The following is a 20,095-nucleotide window of genomic DNA, read 5'->3' on the forward strand; positions in this document are numbered from 1 at the left end:
CCTCAAAATGACACGTGTGCATATTAAAACCATCTCTGCAGGTTACAAGAATAGCAAAGTCCTTTGGTAGCTAACCAGGAAAATTATCAGGGGAGATGGGGGATGGGAAAGAGGGGAAATTCTGCATACATTTAGAAGTAATCATTTAGACAACATTTTCCTTGAATTAGTTCATTTTAAAAGAGAACAAAGGGTTTGTCCTGCTGGGTAGCTTTTCAGCAGGGATGCCCTGCCTGCCTTATTTCAGATCTACAACATTATGTGGTTTCAATTAGTGGTAGCACTTGCAAAACTAGTAACACAGACATTTTGGCGTGCAATCTGACTCCAAGGCGGTGAAGGGTGCCTCAGATCTGCTTGGGGATGGGTGGAGGAATACAGTAGAATTGATCATTTGTCATAATGGTGTCATGGCTAAAAAACTCACTGTATTTTTATAGCCTTGGCTTTTCATGTCTTCTTTGCCTCCCCTGTTTGGAATTTGCTTTCCACTTATCTCACATGCCTACTTCTTGTCTCTTTTGCCACCTGGCTACTTACTAGGCCCTTAGGTTTTTCTTCAGGCTTTTAGAGCAGCCAAGTGTCCTAGCTAAACATACTCAATATACTATAGTACAGATGATGTTTAATATTTACAGAGTCCTCTTCAAAGTCCTCTGCAAACACCAGTTCCAATGAGAACAGTCCTGCATTGTCAGGGCCTGACTGATTTAATAGTTTGGCCATCCCCCTAATATTATGAAGCAATTACTAAAATATCCTTTTAAGGCAAATGTTAATTCCTTTAACTTTGCAGTCAGCAAAGCTGGCTTCTGCTGCTGTTCCACATCACTGTAAGTGCCTCTTGTAATACAACCACTGGCAGAAAAAAAAAGATTGAATGGGATTCAAGGAAGTTTCCCAGTCCTACTTATCCTAGATGGCTTGATAGGCAGGTTACATTTTGATGAGCAAAATAACAAATGTCACTACTGTGGTGATAGACACAGACAATATTCCAAATATCCACTGCAAGAGAAGAGTTTAATACAGGAATGAAAGAGGCAAGCACTTGACAGGATTTGAACATATATAACAATAATATTTTTGGCAATGAAGTCAATAATTTGTCCCACTATCACATCTATCATGGTGCTAAAGGGGTTTTTACCAAAACTTTCCTGTATGCTGCTCTAGTGTGGTGATTGTTAGCAGAGCATAGCTGAAAGTGGACTACAGCACAGATATGAGGATTTTCTCTCCAAGACTTGCTTGCACTCCTCTCCACTACAGTATTCCAACCTCTTTCAGTGGTGCTGAAGGTTGGAGATGAACAAGGAACCTCATGACTGATACCAAGTGTTAGTTTTGCTAACCTAGTGCTGGTAATAGACCTTACACAAAAATCTTGCTTTAAAATCACAAATTGGGCAATTTTTATTTTTATATGTGTGAGTGTTCTCAAGCAGAAACAGAATTTAGGGACTCCAAATGGAAATGGAATGTGTGGAAACTGGTGCTGGTGTCAACCCCCACCCCCCCAGTGTCCATCTGCTGAGTTATTCACGTGCCTACCTCAGCCTTGCTCACACAAACATTCAGTTTTACTCATTCTAGGAAGCATCAACTTGAAGTAAGGAGCAGAGGAGGGAGCATAAGAGTGGGACATGGTGAGCTGTTCTGATCCAAGTAACAGAAATGGGAACATAAATGAGCAGTTAGGGCACTGTGATCAAAATCACGTGCAGTGCAGTTCAGCTGATTTAGAGCTGCATTACCAGATTTACCCTACACTTCTCCCAAGGAGCACCTTATTTTGTGACAGTCTTTCTTTGGACATGACAGGTAATCCACAGTGATCCACCATCATACAAGCAAGCTTTTCTCAGTTTCATTCAGACTGCTTAACAGCTTTATTGCAATTCCAGGAGTAAAGACGATCACATTCCACTGACTTCAGAGAGCAGGTTTAATGCACTGTGCCATTTGCCACCATCCTGATGGGCCTTTATTGTGCCCGTGATTAATACATGTATTCATGCTAATAAAACACTTACAGAGTTCCCCAGATGTAGGCATGGCTCCTTAATCCTTCCCTGTTCTGCTGGGAATAATCATTTTTATAACATGAGATCACTTGCACCAGTGAAGTGCATTTTAACACCTTTTGCTGTTATCTTTAGGAACTGATGATCCTAATAGAATCCCAGCAGTGCGTTTAAACTTTATTTCCTAGGTTAATCAGGTTAAAAGACAGTTAACTAAGTTTCCCAAAGGAGGACTTCCTTACACTGAAAAAAAACCAAACAAACCAACCAAAACAAAACAAACAAAAAAACCCCAAAGAAAGAAACAAAACAAAACCCCAAACAAACCAGAATACAAAAATACACCAACACAAACCAACCAAACCCCACCCACCCAAAACCAACCAACAGAAAAACCCCAAAAGATGCTACCAGAATGGTTTGGCACCAGAAATTTTGCTCATTGAGAGAAGAAAGGCAGTAATGCTAGAGAAGAAAGGGGAGTTTTGTCTTAGAGTGGACAGCATGGCACACACAGGAAACAAAAAAAAAGAAAACCATTTTCTGAACAAAGAAGTCAGGCCAGTCCCCCTCTTTCTTTGCTTTTTTTTTTTGATCTTTAATCCCATCTCTCCCAAATAGAATGGCAAAGGAGCCCTTCTCTCTTTCTAATAAATAGCTACCAAAGGCAGGCATTCAAGTCTCCATCCCTTTGATCAGCACAAAGCTGTCAGCTCCTGCCACTTTTTTTTCTCTCAGCCCTTGTTCCTGGTTAAAAGTGGAAGTAATACCCCCTGAAAGAAATACCCTAGGTGTCCTGCAAATCATCAATCCTATTTTTCCCCTTGTTGTTTTTCAGTGGCCCACCCTCCTGGCCTGAGCAACCTCCTTACTAAGATCCCTCTTCCTCTTTCCACCCTTTTTCCAGAATACCAGTTTCATTTGATACGCAATTCAATGTGCCAGTCTGACCTACTGGGACCTTGCTGTCTGAGACTCTACCACTGCGCAGACAGGGGAAACCTTCCTTCCAGCAATAAACAGTGTTTACTTCCGTACCTTTATCTTCACGTACAGGAATAGAAAACACTTCCTGGGAAAAGGGATTACTGAAAATCGGCTTTTAATAATGTATAGTTTGAAATTACTTAAAGGAAGCCCAAACCAAATAACACATAAACGAAATCCAGGTTGTGCTTGTCCGAGTGTCTGAGATCCCATTTTGCGCCAATCTTTGGGCTGCTGCATTTCAGGCGACACCATCGCATCGTGGCAGCAAACAGTTTGCAAATATTGCTGCTTTCAGACAGGTCACTCTGTGCATTTTAAAGCAGGCTCCTTGTTTACTGCTCAGATTATCTGCAATCTGCATTTCTGCTCCTCACGGTGCCAGGACCTGATAGACAGTTTGCAAATATTATGCAAAGGAAATAATACACAAAGGCAAACAATTATAATCAAGAGTAGAACATGAGACCGGCTGGTAACGGGAGAGCAGGGCAGAGGCTTTGGTGTCGGCGTGTGTGTACAAAGGGCTGGAGGGGGAGGAAGGGGGAGGAAGCAAAAGTGCCTGGATAAAAAGATCATTATTACTAGACAATACCATCTGCTCAGTGCCGTGTACTGGTGTTCAAATACCTTTGCCATTTCCCCCTCAGTGATGGCCACACTGGGTGCGTTCTGCGTGCCTAGAGAGAGATGTTTTTCAGACCTTGGGATGGAGTGAATGCCGCGCGTTGTGCTGGCTGCAAAATGTCAAACTGCAGTGGAAAGAAATACAGCATTGCAGTGGTGGTGCGCTGAGGCCCCCGGTAGGAAAGCAGGAGCGATTAAGTGGAAAATTCCTGCAGAGGACGTGTTTCCATTTCTAATGTGAAGAAAGAGGGTGTTGTTTGGGGCTGGCAGGTCTGTGGAAAATACAGAAAACACAGGGAAGATGAGAAAATGACCTCATTGAACTCCGAGAACTTAAGCACGCAAACAGCTTTAGCCAACACACCACATTCTTGCAGCCCTTCTGCCCAAACAGCAAATTGACCTGTAAATTATGTAATCACCCACAAACCCCCATACCTGTGTAAATGTGAGGCAGGAGATAGGCTTATTTCACTACAGGGCAGGGAGATAAGCAGCAAAACCTGCTCCATGCAGGGAAGACTCTATAGGGGTAAGCTGCCTATCCCACCCTTACCCCACCACTTTCCCACCCCAAATGGAGGACTCACATGAGGCTCAGGTTTAATTGCGCTCTGAATACCAGCAGAATGATGGCACTGGTTGTTTATTATAGCAGGAACTATTTCAGTACATCATAAATTTTCCATTTCAAAGGATCCTGCATGCCTGCAAGGAAAGGACTAGTTTTTTGTGAGCAAAGGGTGGCCTCTGTAAAACCTGTTGGGGGTTTCATCTTGGGGATGGTTAAAACTGCATTCTTTGAACCTGGTTGGGGGACTCTGGGGATCATGTTCAGGGGCTGTGCTTCCCCCTGTAGTGGCCCCTGTAGTGTTGACTTGAACTGCTGGAGTTACCATTTTATAGCAACTGAACAAACGCAGGGGCCAAGCAAAGGCCACGGGGGGTGTTGTAGTTGTTTTTCTACAGACTGGCAGAGGAGGGAGATGTATGCCAGCAGACCCAGCATCTACCTGTGTTGCAAAGTTTGACTCACCATGCAAATGCCTATGTATATTTCCAATAACTAATTAATAAAACATTGGAGGAAATTATTAATTGGCAGATAAACCATAGTTCATTCACAATAATACTGCAAGTTAAAAAATGGCTTTACTGTTAACTCATAGTACATCTGCTCTGAAACCTGCTGGATAGGGCTCTCTTTTTCCCTCATTTACAGTTGTAATCCTGTTGTCTCCCAGTCTCAGATGCTTTTATGCACACCCAAAACCTACTCTGCCATCCAGCATTTTGTATGGACTTTGCCTATGATAGGCATGTTAATTTTGCAAGCGTTTGAAATGAGATCTGGAGCACTTCTCTTAGAAAGAGAGGCTGGGAGACCTGGGGCTCTTTAGCCAGGAAAAGAGAAGACTGAGAGGGGATCTTCTCATTGTGCATAAATATCTGAAGGGTGGAGATTATGAGAATGGAGCTGGGCTCTTTGCAGTGGTGGATAGTGATAGGACAAGGGGCAGCATGTGAAAGCTAGAACATTGGAGGTCTCACTTGAACTTGAGGAAATGCTTCTTCACTTTGAGGGTGCCAGAGCACTGGAATGGGCTGCCCAGAGAGGTTCTGGAGTCTCCTCTGGAGACTTTCAAAACCTACCTGAATGCATTCCTGTGCAACCTGATCTAGGTGCACCTGTATCAGCAGGGGGGTTGGACTAGATGATCTCCAGAGGTCCCTTCAACCCATACCATTCTGTGACTCTATCATTAAATTACCTCTTTTTTCTTCCCCCTTTCCAATTTGATATCTCCATGAATAGAACACAAGGGCAAAATGACAAATGCATACTACACGAAATCTGTACCTATGAGACTTCCATCATTATTTTGCAGGCATACTTCAGATTGTTTGGAAAAAGAACAGGAAAGGCGGGTGCAGATTGGGGCACATGGGTGAAACATGCCGAGATTCCCCCACAGCTGTCAAGTATTGTTTTTCAAGGCTCCAAATGCCTCTTGACACAGGTATGGAGAAGACGGTGCTCTAGTAGCACAAACAGGAAATAATTCTAACCTGTGCAGCTCTGATCTGGAAACCCATTTGCCCAGAATTCAGCAGTGTTTCAGTTTAACCCTAAATCACACAATGTCTGCATCCTCTGCAGCACAGCAGCTAAAAGACATTCAGGAGCTCCACAGAGTTGTGCTACTCCCTTTCTGGGAATGTTTAACGAGGGCAAATGATATAGTGCAGCATTTCTGCACCATGCCATGGATTCTGTTTCTCCTTTCCCTGTGCTGTGTAACTAAGGGGCACTGTAAGGGGCGCATAACTTACACACGAGAGCAGCTTTCTCCTCCACACTCGGACAGGAAATAAAAAGCTCCCAAAAAAACTCAAGAGAAAAATGAACTCTGTGAATGACAAAAAGAAGTACTGCCAGAACAAAAGAGTTTCCTACACCTAATAGAAGGAAAAAGTCAAGGTTTTTGCTCATCCTTACCTTGTGCTGCAAATGGCAAGAAAAAGAAAGAAGTAAGGTGGAACCTGTGTATTGTTAGGGCTCTGGAGTTCTGCACCCATTGCAGGATTGAGACCCCCGAGGAATGCAAGGCTTTGGGTACACTTTGCCCCTGCTTTTTATAAGTCATCTTTTACACACTGGACTCAACTGATAGCACAGCTTCTGTTTTGCATTCAGTTTAAAAGGTTTTAGATATCTAAAGAGACTCCTAAGAGAGTATTTTAAATAAACATGTACATAAATCTGGGTGATGAAGCACAAAGCTGAGCCAAGCAGACTGCAGACAAGCCATGTTCAGCTCCTGCCAATGCACCTTGGCCCAGCCCTACACTTTCAGAAGCGTGCAGAAATGCCTGGTCAAAAAGATCTATGCAGGAGTTCCATGGAGCACAAAAGTAGGTAACGGAATAAACCAAGAAAACCCAGTGCTTTGTGAGCTGCACTTCTTTGTGTCACAGTACAAAAGATATGGATTAAAAGAGTTACAGAAAGCACTGATCAAGGTCTGGCCTATATTGCTTTTCTGCTCCTTTTAAAAAAAACACCAGAAGAGTCATCATAGTTGGGAAATGTGAGCTGTCAGCATGCCCAGCCTAACTTCAGCACTGTCTGCTTGCTCTGGCCATAGCAGAAATAGGACACATGGCCTCTGACCACTGGTGGAAGTACTGAATGCCCAAGATTTTATTATCACTGATCATATGGATCTGTTTTCCTACCTTCTATGAATGTAAGAGCTTGAAAGCAATTTTGAGATCATTGTCTGTAGAAGAGCCGAGTATCAACCAGTCTTCCCCCTTGTTTTGCAGTTCAGATGACTCCCACTTTGGACAACTGGAGGGTGAGGACCCTAGGACGTGCTGAAGAGTAGGCTGACTGTTTTATGTGAATGCTGGCTGGTTTATGTGGTTTCAAGCCAAAGCAGGAAGAAATAAGAAGACTTCAGAGCAAGAGGTACATACAGAACTTCAGGGACAAAATGTGCATAATCTGAACCAGCACAGATGAGATGGAGACCTTTCTCTGTCTCAGGAACCATAGCTCAAGATGTGGGTCCTGTTTAGGAAGTACAGAAGCAGTAAGAATCATCAGGTGTTTAGAAACTATGTCTTGGGAAAGCATTGGGCTTTCAAATGCTTGAAGGGCAGCTGCAAGGAAGGAGGTAGTTGTGTTTTCCATGCCCATTGGAACAAGAATTGGCTCAGATTGTGTTAAAACAAAATTATCTTGGACTGTTTTAATCTTATGGTGAACGACAGGAGGCTTTAAAGTATAAACCTGAAAGCATTCCCCTGAATGCAAAGCCTCCTACATAGCAGAAGAAATACATAAACCAAAGTGTGGCTCAGTTAATGCTTGGAAATCGTTTGACTCCACCAGGGGTTGAGTACTGCTCAGCTACTTTTAATTCATCTGAACGCTTCCAGCAACACAGGAAAAAAGCATGGTGGTAGAACTGGTCCAGTGTTTGAAAGTGATGGCATGATGGAAGGCCTTGGGAAGGTTTGGCTTTTGTTGTTCCTCCCAGCTGTCAGCCTGTGGATTGGACCACTACACTCTGTGCTGGGTTAGGAACTGGCTGGAGGGCTGGGCCCAGAGAGTGGTCGTGAACGGTGCCGCATCCAGCTGGAGGCCAGTCACCAGTGGTGTCCCCCAGGGATCAGTGCTGGGCCCTGTCCTCTTCAACATATTCGTTGATGATCTGGATGAAGGGGTAGAGTCAGTCATCAGCAAGTTTGCAGATGACACAAAGTTAGGGGCAGATGTTAGTCAATTAGAGGGTAGAAAGGCTCTGCAGAGGGACCTCGACCGACTGGAAAGATGGGCAGAGTCCAATGGGATGGCTTTCAACAAGTCCAAGTGCCGAGTGCTGCACTTTGGCTATGGCAATCCCATGCAGAGCTATAGGCTGGGGTCGGAGTGGCTGGAGAGCTCCCAGACAGAGAGGGACCTGGGTGTGCTGATCGACAGCCACCTGAATATGAGCCAGCAGTGTGCTCAGGTGGCCAGGAGGGCCAATAGCATTCTGGCCTGCATTAGGAATAGTGTGGCCAGCAGGAGCAGGGAGGTCATAGTGCCCCTGTACTCTGCTCTGGTTAGGCCGCACCTTGAGTACTGTGTCCAGTTCTGGGCTCCTCAGTTTAAGAAGGACATTGAGACACTTGAGCGTGTCCAGAGAAGGGCAACAAGGCTGGGGAGAGGCCTTGAACACAAGCCCTATGAGGAGAGGCTGAGGGAGCTGGGATTGTTTAGCCTGGAGAAGAGGAGGCTCAGGGGTGACCTTATTGCCCTCTACAACTACCTGAAGGGTGGTTGTAGCCAGGAGGGAGTTGGCCTCTTCTCCCAGGCAACCAGCACCAGAACAAGGGGACACAGTCTCAAGCTGCGCCAGGGGAGGTTCAGACTCGAGGTGAGGAGGAAGTTCTTCACCGAGCGAGTCATTCGGCATTGGAATGGGTTGCCCAGGGAGGTGGTTGAGTCATCGACCCTGGAGGCGTTCAAGGGGAGATTGGACGTGGCACTTGGTGCCATGGTCTAGTCATGGGGTCTGCGGTGTCAGGTTGGACTCGATGATCCTCGAGGTCCTTTCCAACCTAAGTGATACTGTGATACTGTGTGATACTGTGAAACATGTATGTCGCAACTGACCTCTACAGATATATACAGAAACATATTCTTCTTATAGCAATTGATCTGGCATTGAGGAGCACTTGGTTAGACTTTGTACAAGCATGATCTGCTCACAAGACCCTAACCACTAAAATAGAAATGAGCCTAAAATTTCCCTCCTCTGCTGAAACAGTCAGTTTCAACAGAACTTCCTTCAGTTTTACACCGGTGAAGCTAAGTTAAATCACACGAGGCAAAACAATACAGACACTAAAAATCTCAGTCGAGATCAACCAACCTCATGATTTCTCTCACCTAAGCCTTAAGGAGAGCATTCATTTCTATAATGTATATTACTACAAGGAGTCCATGACACCAGGGAGCAGCAATAGGGGAGGCTTTTAATATACTTCCCTCTCTGAATCTGGTTGTGATTCACATAGTAATGAGTATGATGCTAAACTCACTCCATCCAGCATGGTGGGAATGTTACCTAGTGTCACTAACAAGTATTTAGTCTGATTCAGCCCCGTAAGCCCCCCACCACATAGAAACTAATTGCAAGGATTAAGACACACCAAGATGCTCAAGCTCCACTCCTGTGGGTTTGGGGAGAAACAACACATTTAAACATTCCAGCTCCAGTTCCCTTGGCAACATACATAACAACAAGTCAGTAAAACTATGGGTTTCTGTTTTCTTAACCCTTCAGGACATGGACTGAATGAATACTTCCTTGAGGAAACCATTCAGTCAACCAGATATAGTTAAACACTCTTAAATCCAGCAGGCCTTTTCTCCTTACAAAAACAACAGCAGCTGAATTCCATGTCAAACTGATCTCCTCCCCTAGCATTAAAGGGTTTTATTCAAACACACACATATACCATCAGCAATCCCCCCATGGAAGTCTGTTTGAAAAAAAAGGCAGTAAAAACTAATCCCAAAACATTAATGCTTCATATCATTGTAAAATTCCTGCAGATCAGTGGACACAAAGAAAAACACACCAGAAATTCTATAAAGCACAAAAGTGCTCTTAAGAAAGAAAACAGTATTAGCATTGGTGTAGGTTATAGACCACAATATTGTTCCTGTCAGTTATAGCAATGATAATATCTAGAGCAACATTACTGTGATTTCTCTGGGAATTTGAAATACTTCATAAATATTAACTAATACAACAAAATAATCAGATCTACACCACCTTTACAGAATGCACGAGATCTGCCCCCGAGCTCATTCTGCTGCCCAAAGAGCTGGAGTTTCTCATGAGGTTAGGCACATCTGCTCTTCAGCAGTGGCTGCTCCTATTGCACAGAAGCTTGAAGAGGAGTCTCCAGCTGTGAATGCATGTGCAGGGTGGTGGAAGTCACCAGATCTCACCTGCACCTCACAAAGACCTGGTGTAGATTTTAGGCTCTCATTAGTAAACAGAATTAATGAACATGCTTCCAAGGCACCAGATAACACCTGCAGCATCAACAGTACTCTCCAGGTTTAAGACAGTGGTCTGTCCCCTCAGAAGTTTAGTTTCATGAAAGCATTAACCATGCAAGGTCATCAAATGGTGTGTAGTGATTGTCTGATGAGACCTTACCTTGTTCCTCAGCATACAAGAAGTGACCTGGATCTAGCTTGTTAGGAGAGCAAGAGCAACCTTCAATACCTATAATAACCCTGTAACTATCCCTTAACTACCAGTGCACTGAGGCACTTAAAGGAAAAGACTGAAGCTAGAAAACTAAATCAGGGATCAAAAAGATGTCATTGCAGTCTAAAGCAACTACAGTTCATAACTCAGCCTTTCCCCCTTTCTCTTTGTAAACTTTAATTATTTTCAATAGGTGCCTGCATGACCTTCCCTTAGATTTTCCACCCTGTGACAGTGAGGCACATTGTCTCATTTTGCAGCTCCAAGGAGATACAAGAAAGACTAAGTACACCTGTAATCTTGTTGAAGCCTTTTTAACCTCAAACATCTAAGGCTCCATCACCCCAGCATTGCTCTCCTTTAATGGATAATCCTCATCTTCTCCTCTGCAGCACTCCTATGTAAAGCTTCGGGAAGAAGCAAAGCCCCCCCACCTCTATCCTCAGCCTTAGCTCCCAACAGTTTGTTAAAGACTATGCAGCATCCTTGCTAACGTGTGGTTGCCAGGGCATCCTTGTTCCCTAGCCAACTACTACACTGAGGCTTTACTGGCAGCCATCCAGTGGTGCTTCTTTTAGCAACCTCTGCAGCAGGAAAGAATGTGTTTTCCCAGTTTGCCTGAGAAATAAACCAGTTTGTTGCTTGTCTCCTAAAGAACCTATGCCTGTGAGGAAGCAAGTAACTTTTCACAGAGGACTGTAAGACAGGGAGCCTCTCTTCTGCCCATTCTCTAAGCACCAGAATTTAAATCTTACTGCAGAGAGACTGGATTTGTACTAACCCAGCCCATGTGCATCCTAGACACATTGGCATGGCCCCGTGCCCAGCCAGCACAGGCACAAAGCCACACATGGTGACACTTTCCACCATCGGGCTGACAACTCTCAGTTTCTCCTGTGCAATGTGCCTGTACTGTCTTGCTTGGTAGGAGAGAAGATGTTTTAGCATGTGCTGCTGTTTCTACATATCCCATTTCACTGAGGATTTTACAGCAACACAGATCCCAGCTAACATTACTTCTTATGTCAGGTTTTCTTGGGGCAGCTGCATTTAAGATGGCAGGAGTATGATGGCACAAGAGAGTTACAACAGGGCCTTGCTTGCCTTTTCAATTAGTGCTCATAACACCCAAAGATGTAGCAATGTCATGGCTGACTCCAGGCTGTACTTCTGCCCAACGACTTGAATGGGCTGTGGTTACAGAAGCTGACTGCAGGGTACATGGTGCCAGCAGCAGCACAAACCGTTGCCGTCACAGTAGTACATGGCCAGAGAGAGCCCAAGGCCAGCACCCAGGCTGAATGAAAAGCCAGATGGAGGGTCACAACGAGAGAATAGCTTCACAGGTTGTTATTGCTACAACTTTTCTCAACATTAAAGCCTTCAGAGAGTCATTGCTCTTGAATTTCTCATTGCTAGAAAAATCCATGAGTTGAATTTGCACCCTTAGCTCTGTCTTGTGCCAACTTCATAGGAGCATTCATGCAGTAAGTGCTAGATAAAGAAAGGAGGAGCCATCCAGACAGTGACAGGATTTTCCAGGTTAAATATTCCTGCTATCCCCAAAAAGAATAGGGTCCTACCCCCCAGGAAAAAATAATTTCACGGGGGGGGGGGGGGGGGCGGGGAATAAATCACTAAAAGGCAGGTGTTGACATCACTTCAGCTGCCACTCATACACCTAACTGCCACCTGTATGTCAGTCCTTTATCTGAGAACTTGTCCAACTTAAACTATATGTACCATGGAACAGGCAAGTGGAATGAGCAAGGAAAGGTTCCTTTTCAAGCTCTTTAGCCCTGTGTTTAAGACCAGGAGTGCTGCAAAAATTCCAGCTTCAGAGGCCTCTCAGGTGATTTGCTATAATAGCAGATACACAGTTTTGCTAATTTGGGAAGCAGTTTACAGTCAAATCCTGGCACTCTTTTTATCCTTATGTGGTATGTGTTACGCCTATGTGGTAGTTTATGCTCTGGCTTTACCTTGGGAGAAGTCAACCAGGTTGTTTGGACAGGGGACTTCAAGACAAATTAAACACCAGGTCACATTTAGTATCTCTCCCTACAGGACGGGTAAGCCTCACTTAAGTCACTGTTCTGAGACTGCAAGCATGGCTACTGAGGAGAGGACAGAAGCAAGCCAGGTCTAGCTCCCAAGGTGCAGAGTGGATTAAAAGGTATGACTGCAGATTTACTTGGGGAAGCTTTAACATAGTTTGTAAGAGATAGCTAAGAATGATGTTCATTATTAGCACAAAAGCAGAGATTTTTGCACTCAAGGCTGCCTTAGCTCTCACTTCAACATGCTATGTAACAGTCTTGGCTGATCTAAAGATTGTATCAGACTAGTGAATGGACTAAGGCACAATGTCATTGGACTGTATTTATAGAGAGATATATAAATGCACACACACACACACAAATACTTAAGAACTATATATACAAATACACATGTAGTGTTTCTGCTTGATAGTACCTGAACTATTTATGCTCTAGTCTTGCTAGGGGAAGGACATTGTATTTGCACTTTGTTAGACCTCCAGAGAAATGGAAAACATTTCATCTGTGCTATTAAGTAAACATGTAAGAGGCCAGAAAAGCAAAGCAATAGTAAAAGAAAAGACGGCAGATGAGTTACAGAGCTACAGCAAACCTCAGCCTGATACCACCCAAGAAGGCCTGGTCATCAATATGCAGGCCTCGGTACTGCACCTATAGTTTCAGCATTTCAGACCTAAAAAAATAAAAAGCAAGAATTTGGCTTTTGTTCAGTGTGTGAAAGGGGAGTGTGCAGCTCCTCACAGGGTCCCCCAGGACAGGCAGAATGCAGCGACTTGCTCTATACAACCTTTCACTGCAGGAATGTGGAGACAGCAAAAAGTATTTGTGATACTAATTAAAGATTAGAAAATCCTCATTTAGGAAATTGCCCCTTGGCAGGGTATTTCAAAATAAGTTAAACATATTTCTGTCAAAGGTGATGCAAAGGGCTGTATTTCTCAAACCAGTTAGAGAAAAGAGGATTAAAAATGCATCCAAGTCGAGTTGCAATGGGTTATGAGACATAAAGCATTACACTTCAGTGTTGACAAGGGTTGGGATTAAAGACTGGTCTGTTAGTCTAAGGACTGAAAAATAACACATCTGGTTAGAACAAAGTCTCATTTCATAACAGAAGGTATTAGAACATTGGTAGTCCTGTTCCTAAAATAAAGCAAGCTTTAAAAAGTCCCTTTTTGTCACCATTTAAAAAGGTGGCAATATTACAACCAACATTGTAAGACAATGGAACATGCCCTGCAGGTCCAGCACCAAAGTTTTACTGAAGGCTTTTAAAACCAAAACAGTATTTTGAGATGATATTGCACCCTAAGGTAAAGCTTTGGACACTTTGCCCAACTTCATTTTGTATAGATCTTGTCCTAATAGCAGAAAACCATCAAAAGTAAATTAATAGGGGATCTGGAAAGCCCTGCATAAGTTTGGCTGATGAAAAGTAACACACACAGCATGACATGCTATTAATGTGTACAAAATAATGTGTTATCCCTCACGATATATAAATGTTGGCTAGACTTCTGGTTTTTTGGAAGCCCTGTTGTCATGGTTACCATTCAGCTGTCTTTATGTTTTACTATGCCCTGTTTTGTAAGGTTGAGGTTCAATCCAAGTTCATATGAAGCAAGTCAACTGTGTTTTCAGATGTGGTCTCGAATTTAATGTGCATCATTTTTTGAGGGGCCAACTGGAAATACCTTTTGGTGTGATTTTAAGAGATGTCAGACACCTTCTGAGGGAGCAGAAGTCAGTACCCTGAGTCATGAACGATCTGAACAGCAGAGTCTTAAAGAACTGTAACCCTGTTTCACTTGGTAGAGGAAACATTTCTGTACTGCAGGCTGAACATACCACTGTCAGACACTCAATGAACCATGGCTCAGTCTCTCAGCAGCATTTGGACTTGATGATCTGTAAGGTCTTTTCCAACCTGGTTAATTCTGTAGGAAGGACAGGTATTCACTTGTCACAATGTCCCTTTCTCAGTGAGTCTTTCTGTAGAGAAGTGTGACTGAGATTTCCAAGCCAGCTTGAACTTTTTTCCCCCCCCTCTGCATTTACTACCATGAAACATAACCACAGTGGAGAAGATGAAGTCTTTATCTGTTTGTTCTTCATGAAATTTGTCATGTGATTCATAAGAAGTGATTCTCACTTTCCTACCCACCCCTCTTCCTGAAGGCTTCCTGTTCAGAGCTGATTGATTGAAACAGTGGGAGTAGGAATCAGAGGAAAGCCAGTTGCTCCCAGCAGTGGGGGACATTTCCATCCCAGGAAGATGAGACCAGGTAGTGGAGTTCTTAAGGAAATTATGCCATGACACCTGATTTTCAGGAGGCTGGGTGAAATGCCAACTATGTGTGGGGACATGTTAGGCAGTGAGGGCTTATCTCAGAAACGGTGTACTCATTGTGGGCATGTTGGTGAATGCATTTTCCAGATACTCTTTATTGCTTCCTCCTACCTTCCTTATTTCTGAAAAGAAGCAGTGAGGAGGAAGAAAAGGTCTGTAAATGAGGCACAAAAGCAGAGATTTATTGAATGATGAGAGTAGACTCAGGGGGCCTGCAAGTAAAAATAATGTAATTAGCATAATACCATATGACTAAACAGCTCCTGCTCCACCACCACCATTTGTGCACCCATCCCAGAGCGAGGGGCAAGACCCTCACCAGCAAAATACCACACAGAGGAGCCAGCCCCAGTAAGGAGGCCCAGCCAGCAACCATGGATGATATTGGAGTAGTCATCAATCATTGCCCTACCTGACCGGGGGGCCACCAGGCCCCCCGGCCTTTGTTGGTTTCACCACCACCATCACCCAGTGTGCACCATGGGCACTCACCAGTGATGAGAGGAGGATCCTCCAGCCCAGATGGGCTCAGCTTGGGGCTTCTGCTTGACCTAGCGGGGATTATAAAGGGGAGTGGGTGGGGAGGGCCAAGTGGCCACACCTGGGGTGGGAGGAGACTCCAACAGAGCCCAGGTGCTTTTAGGGTGTCAGGTGATGATAGGACTAGGGAGAATGGAAAAAGAAATAAAAATGGGTAGAGTCAGAGGGGATGTTAGGAAGAAGTTCTTCACCATGAGGGTGGTGAGACACTGGAACAGGTTGCCTAGGGAGGTGGTCAAAACCTCATCCCTGGGAGTTTTTAAGGTCAGGCTGGGGGGGCTCTGGGCAATCTATCTAGTGTGAGGTGTCCCTGCCCATGGCAGGGCGGTTGAAACTGGGTGATCCCTGAGGTTCTCCCCAACCCCAACAATTCTATGATTCTATGGTTTTAAAACAGTTTTGCAGTTTAGGCTGGATGTTAGGAAGAAATTCTTCATAGAAGGAGTGTATGGGCATTGGAATGGGCTGCCCAGGGAGGTGGTGGAGTCACCGTCCCTGGAAGTGTTTAAAATAATACTGGATGAGGCACTTAGTGCCATGGTTTAGCTGATGAGATGCTGTTGGGTGATAGGTTGGACTTGATGATCTTGAAGGTCTTTTCCAACCTGGTTAATTCTGTGATCTGTTTATTTGTGTGAAGCTATAGGAATGCTTAACTGTAATGTTGTAAAACATAACCTTAATTCAACGTGCAACACCAATAAGCTAATACTTTTGTCCATTGAAATGGAAAACTCCATTTCCCTTTTCCTTGCACAAATTTGCTCATGTTCAGATGTTTGTGAGGGGGCGATGAGGGTGGTGGGGCTGAAAGGCACTTTGCCTTTTGCAATTCATCAAAAAGCTTGAGGTTCAAACCAAAATACCATAACTCAGCAGTAACCTCAAAAACTCCTGGACAGGGTTACTGAGAGTTAGCTCAGGTCATACTGTGTGGGGTTCGCATTCTCTCTGCAGGGATATACCCAAACTGACATGGCAGTGTCCTATGGAAACAGATACACCTGCTTTTCAAAGACAACTCCTTACAGTATTGGCCTCAGAAAATCCTTTTCACCACTTCCAAAAAGCCAACTGGAACTGCAGCAGAATCCAGGAATGGTTCATTCCTTGCCTTCCCTTTTCTCAGTTTAGCCTTAGCTGAGCAATGTGTTGGGGCTTTTTAGTAATGCAGTGCATAGACATAGGAGCCTGCTCATAGGGCAAGGAAGCTTTGAGGTAAAGTTTCGTAGTAGTATTATCATAGTAGTATCAGTCAGGGTTGGAAGGGACCACAAGGATCATCTAGTTCCAACCCCCCTGCCATGGGCAGGGACACCCCACACTACATCAGGCTGGACAGAGCCTCATCCAGCCTGGGCTTAAACACCTCCAGGGATGGGGCCTCAACCACCTCCCTGGACAACCCATTCCAGGGCTTCATCACTCTCATGGTGAAGAACCTCCTCCTCACGTCCAGCCAGTTTCAGCATTAGCAAATCTCCCTATGAGTATCTTGCATCAAATTAAAATTCATTTTATTATCTCCTACTTTTCTCTTTGGTATAAAAATGGGAAAGGAAAGGATAGGGAAGAAGGAAAGTTCTAGATCAGTATCTCTTTGTTGTCCAGACTTATCTCTTGTATAGTCTTTTAGCTTTTGGTATTTCTAGTTTTTTACTCCTCTCAAGGGTGGACACAGGCAACCTAGCTTCACCAAGTGATCCCCATGGCAGGTGTGATAGAATAGAATAGACCAGACCAGGTTGGAAAATACCTTTGAGATCATTGAGTCCAACCTATCATCCAACACTATCTAATCAACACCATGGCACCAAGTACCCCATCCAGTCTCTTCTTAAACACTTCCAGTGATGGTGACTCCACCACCTCCCTGGGCAGCCCATTCCAATGGGCAATCACTCTTTCTATGAAGAACTTCTTTCTAACATCCAGCTTAAACCTCCCCTGGCACAGCTTGAGACTGTGTCCTCTTGTTCTGGTGCTGGTTGCCTGGGAGAAGAGATGTATTCTATGTGATTCTGTGACAGGACATAAAAATGGAGCATAAACCAGGTCAGCGATTGTGTGATATGAGCATATGCGTGAGGACAAGTATAACTGGGCGTGTGCATGTCTCAGATGTGTTGGTAATGTCACGGAGACACTTAACAAATGTTTAGTATGGGCTTTAGGAAACACACTCCCCTCCCCCACCTACACATTATTTATTCATTTATTCATTCATCCATCCCTCTGTCTTTTGGGGACCCATTTAGACATATGTAAGAGTCATACGTCTCTGTGTGGGTGTGTACTTGTAATCAGAGGTACTCAATCGTATTCTCTTCTTATCAGATATCTCCACATTATTTCATTATTTGATTTCACAGTGTGCATTCTTTATGGCTCTTCACCTATTCTGATACTAAATGAGCCAGTAAATTATAAGCTTTACCTCCTAAACTCTAGAGTTAAGCATCATCAGAGAGCTAAAGATGAGTTGTAAGCAAATTGGATTGAAGGAGGCCTCTTTAGCCCCTATTCCCAACTCTAGTGTCTGTTCAGATGAGTGGAAAATGTTTGCTGATAACCTCAGCACAGAGCTTCCAGTTCATTGCATAAGTGATACACTTCCATACTCTTGATGATGTGGTCTGTGATCTATGGAAAGAGGAAGAGGGCTATGAGATGAACTTCCGATGCACCTCTTTGTTAGGCTGTGGGCCCTGGAGGCCTGCAACCATGCACAACAGCATTTCAGAAGTCACTTTCTTGCTCATAGCATGAGATGGGAGTGATAACATCTCTAATCAGGCTGCCTGTGCGGAGAGGGTCACCTATCTTTGCACCATGTTAAACACCAAGCTGATCAAGGGGCTGCCTGGCACTGCAGGGTCAGCCTTCTCCTCCAGTGAGCACATTTGCAGTAGAGGAGTGTGAGACCATTTTTAACAGGAGCCCATGCTTTCAAACGTGTTATTAGCACAGCAGCAGCATGGTGACAGAAAAACGAAGACTACTTTTTGATTTGTTCATTAAAATCCAATAATGATTTAGAACATAACTGATCAAACTCTACTGAAGAAACAAACAAAAGTCTTCAGTCTGACTGCTTGATTTTAAATGGTAAAACAGCACAGGAGTGAAAATATCCTGGAGCCCTACATCATCTTCATTATCTTCACTGGTGAAGTGAGTGAGTGAGTGGAGAGGTGTGAAATTCCAGCAGAGAGGAACATGCTGTTTTAAGAGGAAGTGCTGACATGTGAGCTACAATTAGACAAAAAATGACTGCTGACATTTAAAAATCATTACAGAGAGGAAATTGTGAGTGTAATTATGTCATCATTGACACTGTTCAAGTGTGCTGATGCATTTTTGCTGATCAAAATCAAGTGTTTATATTTGTAAATAGAATGCACTTAGCAACTCTATCAATGGAAGTGTTCTAGCCAAGAGGGAAGGAAAATGGAGCCAAGTCACTTTGACAAAAACTTCTATTCTTCCTTTTTGTTTATTTTTCAGTATTTTGACTTCAGCATTGCTTCTTGCTAACAAAATTGTTTTCTTGTTAATTAGTGTTTTAGATGAGTGTGTGATTGAGATTTATTTGTAGGGTTGCGGTTTTTTTGCCTAGAGCAATAGGAATGGCCACTGTAGAGCAAGCCAAAGGTTCAGTATGAGGTAAGTGGTGGAGTCCCCATCCCTAGAAGGATTTAAAAGCCACAAAGATGTGGTGCTGAGGTGGTGTGAGGTTTAGTGATAACCTCACAGTACTGAGTTAACAGTGATCTTACAGGTCTCTTCCAACCAAAACAATTCTATGATTCTATGATTCTGTTCTATGCCCAATAGTGACCGACAGCTGATACCTACAGAAGGACAGAAGAGAACAGTAAGCATGCAATGATATTAACTACACCAGTCCCCCAGCTTCCTAAATCTGCTGCTCAGGGACTTCACTGTCTGCTCCAAAGCATCAGAATAATGAAGTCTTTCTGACTGGCTTTAGGAATAGTCTGATACTGGAGTCAGTGCAAAGGGAGACATGATGTCAGCAGGCAGTAAAATACTTAACTGGTATCATTGACTTGGGGAAGAGGAGTTTGTGGACTGTGCTAATACTGAATTCTTGACACTGCTTTATTTAATACAGTTCTGCCTTAAGGCTTGTCATGAGTCCTTTACCTACGACATCTTATCACTCAGTGACAGGGCAGTGACCGCCATATGACACATATAAAAGCTCGCTTTGGACAGATGAAATATGTAAAAGGGCATGTTTCTGCCTGATTCCAAACCCAGACTTTTTTATCCTGGAGATTGGGTGGATTACATATAAATACATTTTATAAGTGTGAAAACAGATGTATTTACAAAGGCTCTTGAGGGACACAAGAAAAGGTCTTGGCTTCTGCAATGAAATGTCCACAACAAAAAATGCCTACAAATGCTAGTCCTCCTGAGGATGGGGTTTCATTCATGGTATTCTGAAACATGTTTACAGGGAAAAATATGAAAATACTGAAAGTGTGAGTGAGATAAAGGCTGCTTAATCACAGATACTCTGCACTATCAGCACAGCTATTCCTGAAGGCTGTAGCAGAAACAGAAACATGAATATTGAAAGACAACTATTCAGGCTAAAACTCCTTGTCAGCCTGCACCTACTGAGCTCTAAAATTCCCCTCAGTATCTGTTTTGTTTTGTTTTGTTTTTTAATAAGAAAGAAACATA

At 43.7% G+C, this 20,095-nt stretch overlaps 1 long non-coding RNA gene across 4 annotated transcripts in view; it reads right to left on the reverse strand.

Moving 5' to 3' along the window:
* Positions 1-1,038: 1,038 nt before the first annotated feature.
* LOC137444601 (uncharacterized) overlaps positions 1,039-20,095 on the reverse strand; it is a 147,312-nt gene continuing 128,255 nt past the window's right edge. For 2 of the 4 annotated variants that reach the window (XR_010988191.1, XR_010988194.1), the window contains one exon: positions 1,039-3,913. This is a non-coding gene — a long non-coding RNA (uncharacterized lncRNA). Of the gene's footprint in view, positions 3,914-4,231; positions 4,350-20,095 lie in introns of all 4 variants that reach the window. The other 2 variants (XR_010988192.1, XR_010988193.1) reach the window with 2 other exon arrangements.

This window comes from Melanerpes formicivorus, unplaced genomic scaffold (assembly GCF_026170545.1).
Source record: "Melanerpes formicivorus ecotype bairdi unplaced genomic scaffold, bMelFor1.0.p_v2 SCAF_12, whole genome shotgun sequence".
Taxonomy (NCBI): domain Eukaryota; kingdom Metazoa; phylum Chordata; class Aves; order Piciformes; family Picidae; genus Melanerpes; species Melanerpes formicivorus.